Genomic DNA, 18,348 nt, shown 5'->3' on the forward strand with positions numbered 1-18,348 from the left:
AAAATTTTGTCAAAATTTCATTTTCTTGGATACACCGAGAAGAAAATACGTAATCTTTATTACTTGTTATTCCTGTTAGTCGTTTATTTCCACTCTTGTAGTCTGAATCTGTGATTTCGCTAGTAATCACAACAACGATGATCATCCGCAAACCCAATCAACCACGTAATCAGACAGCGACTGGCATTCATCCATTCGGCATTACTCCGCTCAGCTCGCATAGCTCCGTGCCCTTTTGTCTGCAGGAAAGTTTATTTCTAGATGCGACTAGGATTCCCCTGACAGAGACATCACGTACACTATGCACGCATTCAAAAATCAACTTATGTTTAATTCAGAAATGACTTTAGAATGTATCCAAAAATGTTCAAAAACCAACAGGGATGTGTTTCAAAATCATATGAATAATCGATAGACCGACGTGCGCAGGATGCTTGGCGCTTTGTGAAACAAGGTTTTTCCCTCAAGAATATGAGCTTGCGGTGCCCCCCCCCCCCCCCTTCCCTCCACGAAATTGCCGCCCACGTCACATACCACGGTTTGCCCCCCCCCCCCCCCCCCCCCCGATCCTCACTTACTGCGCATACACTTCTGTCAGCTTGGGCGCGCCAGTTGGAAGTTTTCCATGTAGCATCCAATTGCTTGCTGCGACTACTTACATAGCCAACAGCCATGTAGCCAGAATCGGGAGAAGGTACTACCCATACGCGACTCAACTGCGCATGCGCATGAGTCCGCCTGTAACGGCTTAAACGAATGTAGTGTTCCTAAAGCCTTTGACACATTTTGCAGTTGGCAGACGCTTGTATCAGCACTGTGTTTTGTTATATGTGGCGCATTTCCTTTGCGATTTAAGTTTTATTTTCGATTTTTTTCTCTCGTTCATGTTTTATTGCTGCAGTATTATTCTGTAGTTAGTGGGATACAGTAATACCCTTCGTTAGAGTATTGGTTCTTACCAGTCAAAATTACGAAAATTTAACTGAAAACTAAAACAATGAAAAATTCCCGGGTTTTCCCCGGATCTCCCGGGTCGTATATTACAGTTTGGCCCGTCACTCCCCTGGCGATATTACATAGCAGTCACATACGTTTCCTATCCATTCGGAAAGAGGACCACATCGGAGAACAACCACGTCACCTACGTAGTCGATAATTTTATAGCTATTAATCGTAGGGCCGGACAAACGATACTCGCGTTGCAACAGGCTCCAGATTTCCTTATACGCCGCAGTGTACGATACAGTATCAAGCTTGTTCGAACGATCACGTGACATTAGACTCACGCGGCGTGAGTGTAAGAGATATGCAAGAACTACGAAGTAGCCACAATAAGCCATGGCTCTGCTTAAAATTTAACAATTCAGTGAAATAATGGAGGAAATAGCATTAAATCCGTCCACTGCACAAACTGTTATTGTATTTGAACAAATTTACAATAAGAGTTCTCATAAAGGACCGGTATGTATAATGAATTTATAAACGCTTTTGCTGATTTGTAAGAAAACAAAGGCGAAAATATTGTCCGTCTGAAAAAATTACTTGACTGAACCCAGTATATAACATTATATTTGTTTATGAGAGACGGTAATGCTAGGTTGCAAATGAGTATTTCAATACCTGTTCATATTTTAGAATGACAAAAACTTTACCAGATTTTAATCAGTTTGAACACAAGACGACAACGTTCAGATGAAACAATAAAGGGATTTCATTATTAATTAAATGCCGAATAAACGAAATGTATAGTAATAAAGTGTAATCTCTATCGCGAGAATGAATTACAGCGACAACATTAGTCTTGGAGATAGACCTCACTACATTGCGGGACGAGCGGAAGCTCGAGAATTGGACAGAATCATGATTGCAGTCTTTCATTGAGCAATTATTTACCGTTGTTACGAATGACCTACGCCCTAGAAGATATTGCAGTACTTGTGTCACAGTTATACATATTATTAAAATCCACAGCGCATTAAAAACGATAACAGTAACAGAACCAACAAAAGTCACTAGATTGCAGGCCGTTCAAAACTCGATCAGAACCCAACACAGCCCTAATAAATCATTGGCAGTGGCTAAACTTACCCATTTAACTGAGCGATGTTGACAGCCCAAGCCGCGAGTTGTGGCTTTAACACATGGTGATATGGGCCGCAGGGTGTCCATAATGCTAGCAGCAGTTTCAAAATAACTAATGAGAGACTAGCGGGCAGACGAGTCTCGTAGGAACAAATGCAACCAGTTGTTTCATATCCTGGAATCAATATAAAGAGGAAATACGCTTTGTATTCAAATAATGATAGTAATAATAAACGTTATAATCACATGCTAACAAGGTAGTCGACGTAACAATAAAACTAAATTTGTGGCAAGTTATATACACTGTGGCTAAAATGAAAATGGCAAGTAATGTGAGACGTACATTATAAATAAATTTGTGGCACGATATTTAGCCTAAATGACAATGTAGGTAAATTGAGACGTACGTTACCTGTGATCACTGACCGTCTTCCAAATGACTACTTCAACTATCCGGAAAATAAAGCCGAGCACCTTTGCCGTACTTCATCAGCCGTTGCTTCCGTTAATTTGCAAAAAATAAACTTTTAAACTAACACACACACCACATTACCCTACATATCAGTCTGTCACCAAAACCTCCGTTTCAAGAAATTCCTTCTTTTCAAATCACGTTTGTTAGCTCTGATAACTCACAACCAGAGTGTCACCTCTCAACCTAACGTAGACGTCGAAGCACGCTACAAAGCTATCTGTCTCCACAAACTACATTTCAGTTAAGAAAATGAAAAGTGTCTAACTTTTGTCGACCAAAATTTATGAAAACCACTAACCTAACAGACATGAGGAACTTGGAATAGTTTCAATTTAGCCGCTCGAACTACATCGTCTCTTTTATCGATTCTGATTGGATACCTAAAACTATCTTCCCATTGGCTACTTGACGCATTGCCAACCTATGTACCGCAGAGGAAACAAAAAAATACTCTGTCACAGACTCCTTTGTACACTTCAGCGTCAGTGCATTATTTATTTGTATAATTTATTTTATTACGCTCTGCGGCAGTAGTATATAAAAGTTTAAGAGGTAAAAAGGACTGTCGGGGAAATCTAAGATGGCGGAATAGCTGAATTGTAAATGAATATTTCATATGTTTTTTTTTTTTTTTGCTTTTTTTAAAATTAAAGCATGGGGCTAAGAAAGTGTCTGGGTGAAGATCAGTGATCAGGTTTTATTTGCAAAAGTAACGACACATTTGCTCTTAATCATACACGGCTACACGCACAGGCGTTGCCAACACCTGCGCGAGGGCGGTCCATTGCAAACTTTAGCCGTATAAGCTGTTGTCTAGATACTTCACAAAATAATGTATGTTTACGATAACGTTATAATTTTAAAGCGTTCATCGTCTTAAGGCCAATTCACACTGGCAGTCACGTCACGCCCCGTCAAAACATTCCGCAATGCATTTCAAAGGACAGCATCCACACTGACCTTCACATAACGCCGCAGTACCATCAAGATTTGTCTGGAAGAAAGTTTTGATTGCTGGTATCACCATCCGTTGTTGGTCGAATAACCCCGAAGTTCATTTCCTCCCGTTATACAGCGATGCGCATATCTCCGTTCTTCGTTTCGTCGCGCTTTTCGCGGTTGAAAATATTTGTTATTCATTATTTTTGTTATTTTTTTGTAAATTGTTTCGTTTCGCAACTTTTTGTTTAAATTTATGATTTGATAATGAATGAAGAAAGAGTAATTGAAACGGTGAGGCACCAGTCCGAAATGTTCGACATAAGCATACTAAATTAGTTGCCCTCTACTACATTTATAAAGTGAATTTTTATACGTACCAGTATCGTATTTGATATTTTACAATGAATGGATTGCAGTACAGCCGTAACTTGAAATGAAAAAAGTAGACTACTGTGGATAGAATCAGACTGATTAGTATGTATTTGTAGGTTGTCTGGCATTTGTAATATTTCGTACAGAAATTGATTGAAACCTCCAGACACCGGAACAGTAGCAAAATTCCATTTTTGTGAAGTACATCACGTAACATATTAGAGTTATTTATTGAAATATGTATTTGTGGCCGGCTTGTATATTGTTAAGTAGCGATGTAGAGTGCGCGTGAAACAATTTTGCAAGCACTAGTGGTCGTGTATGTGTGGTTTCACTTGCTAATCCCAGTACAAACAAGGCACTTGGAACTATAAAAAGCTAAGTACAGAGTGTCAAGAAAACATATATAAATCTTTAAGGGAAAGGTACTGAGAGAGAGAAATGCGTATTGCACAAAAATTTGGACACGACTGGCACCTAAGCTTAACCTTAAACAAACCAATTTTCCATGGGGTTCATGGCAGCTTGTAACACTGTGTTCCATTTAGTAATTTATGGTGCAATTTGAGCAGCAAGTGAAAAAATTGGTGCTTTGATATTCTAAAATATTTATAAAATGCAACTTCCTCTTTCTGAAGCTCCCTATAGTGTATGTGAATTACCACTTCTGTACCATATGCTACATAATTTTTAGGATTCACACTCATTTAAGCAAAAAACCTGGTTGTGGTAACTGACTGATCTGTAACATATCAAGAGGTCTAGGTTAGGCTGGAGTACAATAATTTGTTTGTGAGTTTGCGAAGCCAAAGCATGGAAAGCAAAAGGAGTTATTGTGGTAACACGTGTAGCATAGCCAGAGGTCTAGGTTATGCCAGCACATGCCCTGATCTGTAATACAGCCACAGGTCTAAGTTAGATTGACGGCAATGGCCTTGCCGCAGTGGCTACACCGGTTCCCGTGAGATCACCGAAGTTAAGCGCTGTTGGGCGTGGTCGGCACTCTGATGGGTGACCATCCAGGCCGCCATGTGCTGTTGCCATTTTTCGGGGTCCACTCAGCCTCATGATGCCAATTGAGGAGCTACTCGACCGAATAGTAGAGGCTTTGGCCAAGAAAACCGTCATAACGACCAGGAGAGCGGTGTGCTGACCCCACACCCCTCCTATCCGCATCTGCCACTGAGGATGACACGGCAGTCGGATGGTCTCGGTAGGCCATTCGTGGCCTGACAATGGAGTGCTTTTAAGTTAGATTGGAACGCAGCAGTTGGGTTGAGAGTTGGCGAAGTCAACGAATGTGAAAGTAAAAACCATGGTACTGGTGACAGGCTGATCTGTAACCTTGCCAGAGGTCCAGATTAGGTTGAAATGCAACAGTTTGGTTGTGAGTTGGTGAAGCCAACAAATGTGAAAGCAAAAAATTCTGCTTATGGTGACAAACTGCAGTGAAATCATAGGAAATTGGGTGTTCAGTGGAATTCAACAGGGGTAGAAAAATTCCCACTTTTAGCCTGTTAAATTTTGGATTATGGAAGTGTTGTTCAGAATAATCAAAGAAAAGATCCTTCCTAGAACAATGATCATTAGTGACTGGTTCAGTTCATACAACACTGAAAGTTTTCAGCATCTTAGAGTGAACCATAGACTGAACTTTGTAGATCCAAATGATCATTCCGTTCACACACAGAATGTGGAGAGAATGTGACGAGACATAGAGAGATGCCTTCCTGCGGTATGGCAGAAAGACCAGACATTTCGCAGGTCACCTAGGTGGTATATCTTCCTTTGAGCCCATTGCCAGAAAAAAATATTACGTCACTTTTTTGTTGAAGTGGGTAAACCTTATCTGCCCGACAGAACAGTGATGCAACAATTCTTTCAAAGAATGTTGCAAACAATGACTAGTGACTACAGTTACGTGCCTCTTGGGAAAACTGGTGCCTTCAATTTCCAGCATTGCTTTGTTTGGCACTGTACGTTTTGTTGTTTGTGTGCTCGAGCATAGGGAATGTGATGATATGATTGGCTAATTACATTATGTGTAACGTGCTCTCATTTTTTGTTCTGATTGACTGAGTAGGTCACATGTCCTGTGCCAATATCGTGTAACAAAAGCCCATTGTACAGCGCAATCTCAATTCCACAGTTTCCCAAGCTGTATGTTGCATTTGGTGGGTATCATATGTATACTTGCTTATTGCGCAAATATGCAGTTTCAGTGCTACAGCGCATTATAGATCTATCCTATAGATATTGTTTTTTTCTTGGTGTGTTGTGTTTTAATGCCTGAAATTGTGATACTGATATATCAAAATTCTACCAGGAGAAGCAATTTTTTTTTTTTTTTTTTTTTTTTTGTATCTTGCAGTTCATTGGCATCTTAATCATAGGATTCTGTGTTCATATGCTGTGTGGAGTGAATAGTTTTATATTTCTGCATGTTTAAAGTAACTAGCCAGCATTTGCATTACTTTGAAATGTTATCAAGGCCTGACTGGATATTTGCACAGCTTTTTTATTTCATTATAGATAGCTACACCATCTTCAAAAGGCCTGAGGTCAGTATTAATATTAATACATGAGGAGCACAAAAAAGTATGTGGGAAACTACAACTAGCCATCTGTCTCAGATCGGATTTGGGTAAAGAGGAGCCTTCCTCTCTTCCTGGCACACATTATTATACTTCTGCCCTTCTTGTAATGGAAACAAGCTGTGTACATGAAATATATTCGCAGTTGCACAACTATCAGCTATATAATGGAATGACGACAGTGAAAATTTGTGCCGAACCAGGACTCGAACTTAGATTTCCTGCCTATCATGAGCAGTTGCCTTAGCATTAAGCTATGTGAGCTCAACGAGGGCCAGACCCAAACTTCCATATGTCATCAACCATGTATTTACATTCTGTACTCATACATCCGTTACGTATAATCCCAGGGGAGAAATTTTACTTGAAATTTGCTTGCCCGGTGTCTGCAGATAAATACAATATTGCAGTGCCTGTATTGTTTCAAATTACAATGAAATGTTCCTTCAGACGTTGCATCATAATTCAAAGTGACACAGGTACTGCAATATCGTTCAAGCTGCATATGTCAGGCACAAAGCCACCTGCACGCATATCTGCCCGTCAGTGGGGAATCCATAGTCCCCCACCCACCAAGTATAAATTTCCGTCACCCTCACAATGAATGTACCACAGTTGCCTAGGAATTAATGATAATAATAACAGTGAAATATGTAAAATGCTTATGCTTTTAGTATTGCTCAATACATCACGTTAGGTAATTTACAAGAATAATGGTTAACATTATATAAAATTGAAATGTGCAGTTTCCATTACTGGCATTTCACTTAGCACCATAATGCGAACACAGGTCTGCTGACTGCAGCTATGAGAATGTGTAAATGAGAGAAATGCTGTTTCCTTCAGTCATTTCTATCCCCTTCTGTCCTGCCTTACTCAGCTTCCTGAGGTTTGCTGGGTGTATCTGTGGACTCACTAACCTTGTCGAATTTATTGTTGGCAACAGGTACGATCAGCCTGTGACTGGTTGCCTTCTGCTGGCTGGAATATTTTCTGTAGCTGGGCAGACCACAAGCCCATCCATGTGAGCAGCCCCTCGAATGGACAGCTGAAAAGTGTCCTGTGTTAAACACAGCTTGTAGTTTTGTAAAATTCCCTGTCATGTTTAGACTGTTCTCATGCTACTTTATTTTTCAGAAATTATCTAAGAAACTTGGAAATTCATATACACTGCCAGACAAAAGAAGTGGAGCACCGAGAAGATATAGTCGCATATCAGTCTGAATCTGCAAACGTACGCACCATTGGTGCATATGTAAATGATTAGAGTTGCAGTTCTCTGTGACATAGGCTCAGTTGTGGGTAAAGCAGATGGTAGACTTCAGTTTATTCATAGAAAACTGGGGAAATGCAATCGGTCTAGAAAGGAGATTGCTTACAAATCACTCGTGCAACCGGTTCTGGAATATTGCTCAAGTGTGTGGAACCTGTACCAAATAGGACTAGCAAGGGATTTTGAATATGTACAGATAAGGGCAACATAAATGGTCACAGGTTTGTTTGATTCGGTGGAATGTGTCATAAGTTATTGAAGGAATTGAAATTCAACTGGAAGATTCTTGAAAATAGATGTACTATTCTGAGAAAGTCTATTAACAAAGTTTCAAGAACTGGCTTTAAAGGATGACTCTAGGAATGTACTACAAACCACTATGTATCGATCACATAGGGATCGTGAGGATAAGATTAGAATAATGACTGCTCACATCGAGGCAATCAATCGATTATTCATCCTGCACTCCATAAATGAATGGAATGGGAAACAAACCTAATAAGTAGTACATTGGGATGTACCCTCTTCTGTGGACTTCACAGTGGTTTACAGAGTATAGATGTAGACAGATATGACGTCCACCAGAGTGCATTAGTGTCGTTTGTGTCTAGGATTGTCACTAGGCCTGGAAGGGTATTCAAGGGGATGGACAACATCAGACTTTGAGTGATCACATTAGAGAACACAGATATCCATGTACTCGTGTGAGACAGTCTTATGAGCACCTGACAGAATTTGAAAGAGGTGTGTTTGTGGATGTCTGTTTGGCCAGCTGGTCAAATTGTGCAATATTCATATGTGTGGGGCATTTGTACGTGACAGTGGTCAGATGTTGGACTGTGCAGGAACACGAGGGAGGCATGTTCATTGTATCGATGTTGGACTGTGCAGGAACACGAGGGAGGCATGTTCATTGTATCAGTCAACCTTGTCTGACCACCACAACGGAAGATCACCTTATTATGCACTAAGAACGTGGTAACTGCTTCACATCTGCGCCTGCTACCTGAGAACAAGTAATGGCCTCCCTGCAATGTTCTGTGTCATCCTGCACCATTGGTCAGAGGCTAGCAGCAGCTGAAACAGGGAACTACCATCCAATATGTAGGCTGCCATTAACACCATAACATGAATTGGTGCATTTGGAATGGTGCCATGACCAGAAAGCGTGGACTGCTGATGAATCGCTTTGCATCATATTCAGTGATGATTCACGATTTTGCTCTACCCTGGATGACCGTAGATGGCAAGTAGGGCAGCGACCTGAAGAGGAGTCCCCTTCTTCCAATGTTTTGGAATGGCACAACAGTGTTAACCCTGATGCATGGTCTAGAGAGCCATTGGGCGTGACTTCAGCTCAGGTTGCTAGTGATAGAGGGAATTCTGATGGCGCAAAGATATGCCACAGACATCCTGTCCTCGTGTGTTAGCTGTCGTGTGACAGTATCATGGTGCTGTATTTTGTCAGGATATTTCTCATCCACACGTGCCATGTCTCTATGAACTGCCTGTGTGGCATTAAGGTATTCCCGTAGCCAGCAGTATCCCCTGCTCTGTCTCCAATAGAACATGTGTGGGACAAGCTCGGACATCTAATCCGTCCCAGTGCCATTACCCAGGATATTAAGGCCCAGATACAATGGTTGTGGGCCAGCTTGCCTCAGGAGAGAATACAATGGCTTTATGACACCATTCCCATCTGAATCAGTGTATGCATCCAGGCCAGAGAGGGTGCAAAGTTGTCCTGGCAAGTGGGCTCATACTGTGAAATTCTTTGCAATCACTGAAATAAGACAGACACCCTCTTGACCTGTGAAGTTGAACTTTGTTTTCTCCTGTGTTTCTAGGGGCTTCACTTTTTTTGTCAGGCAGTGTGTGTACAAATACAGACATCGAAAAAAGTTTTGCAACACCCTGGTTCCCCGAACTCCTGAAGATGTTGACTGTGGATATTGTATCACTGACACAGTCCCTTAGGCTGTTCAGAGATGTCACTAAACCCGCCCAAAGATGTAAACAACCATGCATGAGCAGTGCCTATTAGATGGAAGGGGTCTGACAGCCAATCAGTTCCAATCATTCCATGGAAGGAGGTACATAGCTTGTGTTGGCTGTAGTTCAACTGTGCCTAGATGGTCAATACTGTGGTTTGATCATATCCACATTGTTTCTTTGTGCCAGGAAGGGCTCTCAACAAGGAAAATGTCCAGGCGTCTCGAAGTGAACCAAAGTGATGTTGTTTGGACATGGAGGAGATACAGAGAGACAGGAACTGTCGATGACATGTCTTGCTCAGGCACCCAAGGGCTACTGCTGCAATGGATGACCACTGCCTACAGATTATGGTGTGGAGGAACCCTGACAGCAGCACCATCATGTTGAATAATGCTTTTCGTGCAGCCACAGGATGTCATGTTACGACTCAAAATCTGTGCAATAGGCTGCTTGATGGGCAACTTCAAAAGTCCATGGCGAGGTCCACCTTTGCAACCACAACACCATGCAGGGCGGTACAGATGAGCCCAACAACATGCCGAATGGACTGCTCAGGATTGGCGTCACGTTCTCTTCACCGATGAGTGTTGCATATGGCTTCAACCAGACAATCATCAGAGACGTGTTTGTAGGCAACCCGGTCAGGCTGAACACCTTAGACACACTGTCCAGCGAATGCAGCAAGGTGGAGGTTCCTTGCTGTTTTGGGGTGGCATCATGTGGGAACAACGTACGCTGGTGGTCTACATCTACATCTACATTGATACTCCGCAAGCCACCCAACGGTGTGTGGCGGAGGGCACTTTACGTGCCACTGTCATTACCTCCCTTTCCTGTTCCAGTCGCGTATGGTTCGCGGGAAGAACGACTGTCTGAAAGCCTCCGTGCGCGCTCTAATCTCTCTAATTTTACATTCGTGATCTCCTCGGGAGGTATAAGTAGGGGGAAGCAATATATTCGATACCTCATCCAGAAACGCACCCTCTCGAAACCTGGCGAGCAAGCTACACCGCGATGCAGAGCGCCTCTCTTGCAGAGTCTGCCACTTGAGTTTGTTAAACATCTCCGTAACGCTATCACGGTTACCAAATAACCCTGTGACGAAACGCGCCGCTCTTCTTTGGATCTTTTCTATCTCCTCCGTCAACCCGATCTGGTACGGATCCCACACTGATGAGCAATACTCAAGTATAGGCCGAACGAGTGCTTTGTAAGCCACCTCCTTTGTTGATGGACTACATTTTCTAAGGACTCTCCCAATGAATCTCAATCTGGTACCCGCCTTACCAACAATTAATTTTATATGATCATTCCACTTCAAATCGTTCCGCACGCATACTCCCAGATATTTTACAGAAGTAACTGCTACCAGTGTTTGTTCCGCTATCATATAATCATACAATAAAGGATCCTTCTTTCTATGTATTCGCAATACATTACATTTGTCTATGTTAAGGGTCAGTTGCCACTCCCTGCACCAAGTGCCTATCCGCTGCAGATCTTCCTGCATTTCGCTACAATTTTCTAATGCTGCAACTTCTCTGTATACTACAGCATCATCCGCGAAAAGCCGCATGGAACTTCCGACACTATCTACTTAGTCATTTATATATATTGTGAAAAGCAATGGTCCCATAACACTCCCCTGTGGCACGCCAGAGGTTACTTTAACGTCTGTAGATGTCTCTCCATTGATAACAACATGCTGTGTTCTGTTTGCTAAAAACTCTTCAATCCAGCCACACAGCTGGTCTGATATTCCGTAGGCTCTTACTTTGTTTATCAGGCGACAGTGCGGAACTGTATCGAACGCCTTCCGGAAGTCAAGAAAGATAGCATCTACCTGGGAGCCTGTATCTAATATTTTCTGGGTCTCATGAACAAATAAGGCGAGCTGGGTCTCACACGATCGCTGTTTCCGGAACCCATGTTGATTCCTACATAGTAGATTCTGGGTTTCCAGAAATGACATGATACGCGAGCAAAAAACATGTTCTAAAATTCTACAAGAGATCGACGTAAGAGATATAGGTCTATAGTTTTGCTCATCTGCTCGACGACCCTTCTTGAAGACTGGGACTATCTGTGCTCTTTTCCAATCATTTGGAACCCTCCGTTCCTCTAGAGACTTGCGGTACACGGCTGTTAGAAGGGGGGCAAGTTCTTTCGCGTACTCTGTGTAGAATCGAATTGGTATCCCGTCAGGTCCAGTGGACTTTCCTCTATTGAGTGATTCCAGTTGCTTTTCTATTCCTTGGACACTTATTTCGATGTCAGCCATTTTTTCGTTTGTGGGAGGATTTAGAGAAGGAACTGCAGTGCGGTCTTCCTCTGTGAAACAGCTTTGGAAAAAGGTGTTTAGTATTTCAGCTTTACGCGTGTCATCCTCTGTTTCAATGCCATCATCATCCTGTAGTGTCTGGATATGCTGTTTCGAGCCACTTACTGATTTAACGTAAGACCAGAACTTCCTAGGATTTTCTGTCAAGTCGGTACATAGAATTTCACTTTCGAATTCAATGAACGCTTCACGCATAGCCCTCCTTACGCTAAGTTTGACATCGTTTAGCTTCTGTTTGTCTGAGAGGTTTTGGCTGCGTTTAAACTTGGAGTGGAGCTCTCTTTGCTTTCGCAGTAGTTTCCTAACTTTGTTGTTGTACCACGATGGGTTTTTCCCGTCCCTCACAGTTTTACTCGGCACGTACCTGTCTAAAACGCATTTTACGATTGCCTTGAACTTTTTCCATAAACACTCAACATTGTCAGTGTCGGAACAGAAATTTTCGTTTTGATCTGTTAGGTAGTCTGAAATCTGCCTTCTATTACTCTTGCTAAACAGATAAACCTTCCTCCCTTTTTTTATATTCCTATTAACTTCCATATTCAGGGATGCTGCAACGGCCTTATGATCACTGATTCCCTGTTCTGTACATACAGAGTCGAAAAGTTCGGGTCTGTTTGTTATCAGTATGTCCAAGATGTTATCTCCACGAGTCGGTTCTCTGTTTAATTGCTCGAGGTAATTTTCGGATAGTGCACTCAGTATAATGTCACTCGATGCTCTGTCCCTACCAGCCGTCCTAAACATCTGAGTGTCCCAGTCTATATCTGGTAAATTGAAATCTCCACCTAAGACTATAACATGCTGAGAAAATTTATGTGAAATGTATTCCAAATTTTCTCTCAGTTGTTCTGCCACTAATGCTGCTGAGTCGGGAGGTCGGTAAAAGGAGCCAATTATTAACCTAGTTCGGTTGTTTAGTGTAACCTCCACCCATAATAATTCACAGGAACTATCCACTTCTACTTCACTACAGGATAAACTACTACTAACAGCGACGAACACTCCACCATCGGTTGCATGCAGTCTATCCTTTCTAAACACCGTCTGTACCTTTGTAAAAATTTCGGCAGAATTTATCTCTGGCTTAAGCCAGCTTTCTGTACCTATAACGATTTCAGCTTCGGTGCTTTCTATCAGCGCTTGAAGTTCCGGTACTTTACCAACGCAGCTTCGACAGTTGACAATTACAATACCGATTGCTGCTTGGTCCCCGCATGTCCTGACTTTGCCCCGCACCCGTTGAGGCTGTTGCCCTTTCTGTACTTGCCCAAGGCCATCTAACCTAAAAAACCGCCCAGCCCACGCCACACAACCCCTGCTACCCGTGTAGCCGCATGTTGCGTGTAGTGGACTCCTGACCTATCCAGCGGAACCCGAAACCCCACCACCCTATGGCGCAAGTCGAGGAATCTGCAGCCCACACGGTCGCAGAACCGTCTCAGCCTCTGATTCAGACCCTCCACTCGGCTCTGTACCAAAGGTCCGCAGTCAGTCCTGTCGACGATGCTGCAGATGGTGAGCTCTGCTTTCATCCCACTAGCGAGACTGGCAGTCTTCACCAAATCAGATAGCCGCCGGAAGCCAGAGAGGATTTCCTCCGATCCATAGCGACACACATCATTGGTGCCAACATGAGCGACCACCTGCAGATGGGTGCACCCTGTACCCTTCATGGCATCCGGAAGGACCCTTTCCACATCTGGAATGACTCCCCCCGGTATGCACACGGAGTGCAAATTTGTTTTCTTCCCCTCTCTTGCTGCCATTTCCCTAAGGGGCCCCATTACGCGCCTGACGTTGGAGCTCCCAACTACCAGTAAGCCCACCCTCTGCAACTGCCCGGATCTTGCAGACTGAGGGGCAACCTCTGGAACAGGACAAGCAGCCATGTCAGGCCGAAGATCAGTATCAGCCTGAGACAGAGCCTGAAACCGGTTCGTCAGACAAACTGGAGAGGCTTTCCGTTCAGCCCTCCGGAATGTCTTTCGCCCCCTGCCACACCTTGAAACGACCTCCCACTCTACCACAGGTGAGGGATCAGCCTCAATGCGGGCAGTATCCCGGGCAACCACAGTCGTAGTCCGATCAGGGGATGCGTGGGACGAGCTGGCCGTCCCCGACAAACCCCCATCCGGACCCCCACAGTGATGCCCATTGGCAACAGCCTCAAGCTGTGTGACCGAAGCCAACACTGCCTGAAGCTGGGAGCGAAGGGATGCCAACTCAGCCTGCATCCGAACACAGCAGTTGCAGTCCCTATCCATGCTAAAAACTGTTTTGCAAAGAACGTCTGAACTAATCTACAGAGAGCGCAAACAAATCGACAAAATTTAAACGGTTATTAAAATACAAGATTGCCTAGTAAACGCAGTAATGCTGCTACTTGCGCACTGCTGACACTGCTCGGCGGTGGAAGGAGACTAAGCGGAATTACACTATTCAGGTACTAAAACGCGATGCTACACTCTCAAATACTATAATACGCCCGAAATTTATGAATTAAACAATGCAAGTACCAAAAACACGCAAAGAAATTAAGAATTAAACTATGTAACAAACGAGTGAGCTAGGAGTATACGACTTGCTGCTCAGCTGCTTATCCAACGGCGGCAGGGAGCACACTGACTGTGACCAACCGACACTGGCCGTTCAAAACAAAAACAGTAGACAAACGACTACGCGAATTTACACTATTCAGGTACTAAAACGCGATGCTACAACTCTCAAATACTATAATACGCCCGAAATTTATGAATTAAACAATGCAAGTACCAAAAACACGCAAAGAAATTAAGAATTAAACTATGTAACAAACGAGTGAGCTAGGAGTATACGACTTGCTGCTGCAGCTGCTTATCCAACGGCGGCAGGAAGGCACTGTAACGACTGTACGATACGTGAATGCCATCCTCCGACCGATAGTATAACTGTATCGGCAGCGTATTGGCGAGGCATTCATTTTCATGGACGACAATTTGCACCCCCATCGTGTACATTTTGTGAATGACTTCCTTCAGGATAATGACATCGCTCGACTAGAGTGGCCAGCATATTCTCCAGACATGGACCCTATCGAACATGCCTGGCATAGACTGAAAAGGGCTGTTTATGGATGATGTGAACCACCAACCGCTCTGAGCGATCTACGTCAAATCGCCACTGAGGAGTGGGACAATCTGGACCAACAGTGCCTTGGTGAACTTGTGGATAGTATGCCATGACAAATATGGGCATGCATCAATGCAAGAGGACATGCTACTGAGTATAAGAGGTACAGGTGTGCACAGCAATCCGGACCACCACCTCTGAAGGTCTCGCTGTATGGTGGTACAACATGCAATGCATGGTTTTTGTGAGCAATAAAAAGGGTGGAAATGATGTTTGTGTTGATCTCTATTCCAGTTTTCTGTACAGGTTCTGAAACTCTTGGAACTGAGGTGATGCAAAACTTTTTTTGTTGTGTGTATAAATGCTTTTAGTAAAGTATCCTTTGCAAGGGGAGGGGGTCATGAAAAACCCCTCCCCCCTTGGATTCACTCATAATGTCTGCCATCTTCACGGCATTTCAGCCTATTTTGAGTTTTTTATGGTTTCACTATCCCATGAAACAACAGTATTGATCTTTTCGTGTTTATGAATGGAGGTCCAGGAGCTAATTTGCGAACACTACGTGTGATGGTGGTCTGAAAGGAACATGTTCTACCTTAGCTAACATGGTTCTGCCTACTGGTACCACATTGTCCCTACTAGTTCTTCAGCATTCTTTTAATTCACTGACATTCTCATGGTTGCCAAATGCTTCATCTTGCTGCTTTCGCCACAAGCGAATCCGCACTTCTGCTAGTAAGTGTACTTTTTTACAACTGTTGCAGTTCCTTCCTCACTGTCTAATGTCTCTCCATTGATAACCCATTTTCTCTCAATTTCTTCTACGAATCTGGCACTGGGGCAGTATAACGGTGCACACTGACTGTTTTCATCTTGAAGTTTCTCTGGTTGCAGACGATTGGCAGTCACAGGAAAAGACAGTGAACAATCGGCTTCAAGTCCAGCTCGTAGCGTCAGCCACGATTGGCAGGTAATCTTGTACATCCATTGTTGTCTTAACACATTGCTGTGCATGCTGACTACACACTCATGTCTGCCCTTGCAGTTCTTTAACTCAAAGAGTGAATTCTGCTAACACTACTCACTAGCAGTGTAAGAATATAGAACAGATAAAGGGTGAACTGGAAATGGAGAAAGACCTAGTGTGTATAGAAGTGGAGCAGGCACTAAAGAACACAAAAGGAGCAAAGGCACCAAGTTGGACTAAGTGTGTACAGATTTGACTCTTGGTCTTTTACAGAATCATGCAGTTTCATAATGTGGTACTTCAACGAAAGAGAACAGTTGCCTGCTGGGAAGATTTTGCAGCATGGTTTGAAAACAGCTGAATTCTTCACACTTAAGTACTTATACCGTGCACATGACCTTTTAGTGCTCTCCCAATTATTTGGTATCACACACTACTTTTTATGCAGTCTAAACACAAAACCTCACTAATTATTTGGTATTACACACTACTTTTAATGCAGTTATACTATTACTTGTCTAAACACAAAACCTCACTAATTATTTGGTATTAAACACTACTTTTTATGCAGTTATACTATTACTTGTCTAAACACAAAACCTCACTGATGATTATATTCATGGCCATTTGCAAAGATACTTCACAACAAACTACCTTTCATATTGTTGCATTATCTTTCTCAGCCTGGATTTTTGTCTGACTTAGTGTTGACTCTAGGTGAGAGTTTGAACCATTGTGTCAGACTGGGGCCTCAAATGTGGACCCCCCCATTTTGCAGGCCAGGCAACTTGAAGCAGATGATGAATTGTATATGCGCTGTCCACTTTGGCACACAGTTTTATTCTGTCACATATGGTTGTTGTAAATTACACTCTTGTAGAGTTAGTGCACTTTCTGTCAGGTGTTCTTCCTTTTCTGTTGTCAGGCTGGTTTAATGCAATTTGTAAAGGTGTTAGAGGTGTAAAGATATACAGTTGGTAGAGATTGAAAAGAATTAAGGCAATAAAGACTAACCACTCATGTACAGTGGTAGACTATTTGGATTCACCACTGTTGAGTAATGCAAAGACTCAGCTAACATTGATTAAGGTACTCTTTTTGGACTGGCATGTTGTGGTAATATCAGATGATGCTCATTAATGTGCAAATTGCTGCAGGAGATTACTCAAGTAGTCTCCCAAGCACACGATCATTTTCATGAATCAACAGATTTCTTCCGACAACAACCAAATTAATTTTGATTATATCTATTTCTTTGCTGCATGGGCAATTCTGAATATTCACCATGTCCATTTGGCATGGATGTTTCCTAGACACTAGTTTGATCCAGCATCCATTATGAATTATGTCACAAAGGAATTATGGACATTGGCTGCGAGCATGCATTGATTGAAATCAATGAGGGAAGTTGAAATTTTTGCTGGACCAGGATTCAAACTGGGTCTCCTGCTAACTAGGCAGATACTCTGAGCACTATGCCATATGGACACAGTAGTCAATGACTACCCTACCTCGCATCAGACAAAAATTGTTAACTTATCCACACACAAGGAATGCAGTCCCCTTGCCCATTATCTTCCTTACTCACAGCGTTTCACCATTTCGCATAAGAGTTCAAGCCTGGTTTGCATCTGTATGGAAGAAATCATTTGCCATCACATGTCCGAAAGAACAGACATCATTTTGACCCAGCAGTCATTATGAATTAAGATGCAGAGGAATTACAGACAGTGGCTGCGAACAGGTGTTGACTGAAATCAATGGGGAAAGTTGAAAATTTGAGTTGGATGGGATTTGAACCTGAGTCTCCTACTAACTAGACAGTATCTAATTGGAAATTTGGTCTGATAGGAGGCATCTTAGGGTAGTCCGTGCAGCTACAATGACCATGCATCTGTGTGGTGTACTAGTGAGAACATCTGCCTAATAAGCAGGAGACCTGGATTTGAATCTCGGTCCGGCACACATTTTCATCTTTCCTCATTAACTTCAATGCCCTCTCACAGCCAGTGTCTGTAATTCATTTGTGTCTTTCCTAGATAATTCATAAAAACAGCCGTGAACATTTATGACTGGTGTTGTTTGCAATGCTCGCTTCAAGCTATTGCATTCTGCCACATCCCCCAATCAGTTGTGGATAAGAGGTATCTTAACAATCATTTTTTAACTGTGTCTTGCATTTTAATTGAAGCACAG

General features: G+C 42.8%; 1 protein-coding gene and 1 pseudogene across 2 annotated transcripts in view; both read left to right on the forward strand.

The window, feature by feature from the left end:
- The window catches only part of LOC124552597 (stress response protein NST1-like), a 160,660-nt gene that overhangs the window by 102,621 nt on the left and 39,691 nt on the right, over positions 1-18,348 (forward strand). The window lies entirely within an intron of this gene.
- Positions 4,797-4,914, forward strand: LOC124552762 (annotated as a pseudogene).

This window comes from Schistocerca americana, chromosome 10 (genome assembly GCF_021461395.2).
Source record: "Schistocerca americana isolate TAMUIC-IGC-003095 chromosome 10, iqSchAmer2.1, whole genome shotgun sequence".
NCBI classification, from domain to species: domain Eukaryota; kingdom Metazoa; phylum Arthropoda; class Insecta; order Orthoptera; family Acrididae; genus Schistocerca; species Schistocerca americana.